The sequence below is a fragment of the Schistocerca piceifrons genome, unplaced genomic scaffold (genome assembly GCF_021461385.2).
Source record: "Schistocerca piceifrons isolate TAMUIC-IGC-003096 unplaced genomic scaffold, iqSchPice1.1 HiC_scaffold_1323, whole genome shotgun sequence".
Lineage (NCBI taxonomy): Eukaryota > Metazoa > Arthropoda > Insecta > Orthoptera > Acrididae > Schistocerca > Schistocerca piceifrons.
Genome location: NW_025727151.1, coordinates 14,844 through 17,500, shown reverse-complemented (window position 1 = coordinate 17,500; position 2,657 = coordinate 14,844). Strand labels below are relative to the sequence as shown.

Genomic DNA, 2,657 nt, shown 5'->3' with positions numbered 1-2,657 from the left:
CCCCCGGAACCCAAAAGCTTTGGTTTCCCGGAGGCTGCCCGCCGAGTCATCGGAGGAACTGCGGCGGATCGCTGGCTGGCATCGTTTATGGTTAGAACTAGGGCGGTATCTGATCGCCTTCGAACCTCTAACTTTCGTTCTTGATTAATGAAAACATACTTGGCAAATGCTTTCGCTTCTGTTCGTCTTGCGACGATCCAAGAATTTCACCTCTAACGTCGCAATACGAATGCCCCCGCCTGTCCCTATTAATCATTACCTCGGGTTCCGAAAACCAACAAAATAGAACCGAGGTCCTATTCCATTATTCCATGCACACAGTATTCAGGCGGGCTTGCCTGCTTTAAGCACTCTAATTTGTTCAAAGTAAACGTGCCGGCCCACCGAGACACTCAATAAAGAGCACCCTGGTAGGATTTCAACGGGGTCCGCCTCGGGACGCACGAGCACGCACGGGGCGGTCGCACGCCTTCGGCTCGCCCCACCGGCAGGACGTCCCACGATACATGCCAGTTAAACACCGACGGGCGGTGAACCAACAGCGTGGGACACAAATCCAACTACGAGCTTTTTAACCGCAACAACTTTAATATACGCTATTGGAGCTGGAATTACCGCGGCTGCTGGCACCAGACTTGCCCTCCAATAGATACTCGTTAAAGGATTTAAAGTGTACTCATTCCGATTACGGGGCCTCGGATGAGTCCCGTATCGTTATTTTTCGTCACTACCTCCCCGTGCCGGGAGTGGGTAATTTGCGCGCCTGCTGCCTTCCTTGGATGTGGTAGCCGTTTCTCAGGCTCCCTCTCCGGAATCGAACCCTGATTCCCCGTTACCCGTTACAACCATGGTAGGCGCAGAACCTACCATCGACAGTTGATAAGGCAGACATTTGAAAGATGCGTCGCCGGTACGAGGACCGTGCGATCAGCCCAAAGTTATTCAGAGTCACCAAGGCAAACGGACCGGACGAGCCGACCGATTGGTTTTGATCTAATAAAAGCGTCCCTTCCATCTCTGGTCGGGACTCTGTTTGCATGTATTAGCTCTAGAATTACCACAGTTATCCAAGTAACGTGGGTACGATCTAAGGAACCATAACTGATTTAATGAGCCATTCGCGGTTTCACCTTAATGCGGCTTGTACTGAGACATGCATGGCTTAATCTTTGAGACAAGCATATGACTACTGGCAGGATCAACCAGGGAGCTGCGTCAACTAGAGCTGAGCAGCCGGCCGCCCGGGAGTGTGTCCCGGGGGCCCGCGCGAACACGCAAGCGTCCGCTCAATCATTCTGCAAACAGGAGGAGGCTGAGCTCCCCTGCACAATACACCTCGAAACCCTCTCAGGTCCCGGCGGCGCGCAGCGCCGTCCCAAGTACTTGGTCGGGTTCGAGAGAGGCGCAATCGCCCGGAGTTAGGCGAGTAGACGCTTTCGGTGCGACCACCCGTGCTCCCAACTGAGCTTGCCGCTGCCGACAGAGGCCCGGGAGCGTGCTGTCGTGGCATTGCCGGCGGGAGACAACACGCGCCACCTACGGTGACCGGCAGCTCCAACGCCAGCGCCACAGAAGGACAAAAGCCCCACTTGGGTGCCGAAGCGAACTCTCCCAGCACAGCGCACACGCCAACACATCCGCACAGCTGCGATACAAACCACCAGCGAGAACCGCTGGGGCGACCGAGCAGCAGACGGCGTCGCGGCGCCGAGCGCCGGGCGGCGGCGCATCCTCAACGCACACAGTCCTCAATCGGACCAGCACACTGCAGATGTCCACCGCGCTTCGCACCGGGCCCGCGAGGACCTACTTTGGCCGCACGGCGCCGCGCGCAGGGTGCGCCGGCGCGCAGCTGCGACGCCTGCCGCGTCCGTCGGCCGGCGCGCCTGCCACTGGCCGCCCCCACCAGCCGGCTGTAGCGCGTGCGCCCACGCACCGCGCGGCCAGCACGCCGGGAGGCGCCCCCTCACCGGCCGGGGACGGTCCCACCCAGCCACCGCCGCGTATCGCTTCACACCCAGATGCCGTTCAGTTTCGTCGGCATGGTGGGTATCGCTGGAACAACCGGTTAGTACCTCAACCTATCGTCGCCATCACCGATTCACCCCTAGCGAGAACAACCGCACCACAACGGGTTACCATTTCTTCATTTGCGTAACTTCACCAGAAAAACGTAGGCGTCCATCGCCATTTGCAACTTCAACCATTATTGCATGCCTGTGTCAGGTGTCACGCCACACTACGTCTGCCCACATACACGCAACAAAATGTGCACGCCTAGACAATACGTGGAAGGTGGCCCCCGTACGTATGCGATGTCCATTGCTCGAACGACTGTCAACCGGCTTCTGTAGCATGTCGCAGATATGGAACGCGCTGCACCATGCCATCACGGTGTGTGAGGAGAGACGACTAGGTCCGAATACATCAACAGACAGCTCATGCTGATCGCCATCCACGGCGTCCGTTCCTCCCACACGTCTCTATGGCGTACCACACTGCAATCCAGCTCTCATAGGGAGACGACACGTAGCTGCGTGCACAATATTTGCACTGTATGGTCCGCCGTTTTTGGGCGCAGTCGTTGTACGGTCACACATGTGCCACGATGTATCATTCAGTACATAAGGACGAATGTGCAGTACAGATTGTGGTTC

At 57.4% G+C, this 2,657-nt stretch overlaps 1 non-coding gene across 1 annotated transcript in view; it reads right to left on the bottom strand.

The window, feature by feature from the left end:
- Positions 1-1,209, bottom strand: part of LOC124732147 — a 1,910-nt gene extending 701 nt beyond the window's left edge. Inside the window, exon 1 of the ribosomal RNA XR_007008572.1 lies at positions 1-1,209. This exon is cut by the window's left edge and continues 701 nt beyond it. This is a non-coding gene — a ribosomal RNA (small subunit ribosomal RNA).
- Between the last annotated feature and the right edge of the window lie 1,448 nt (positions 1,210-2,657).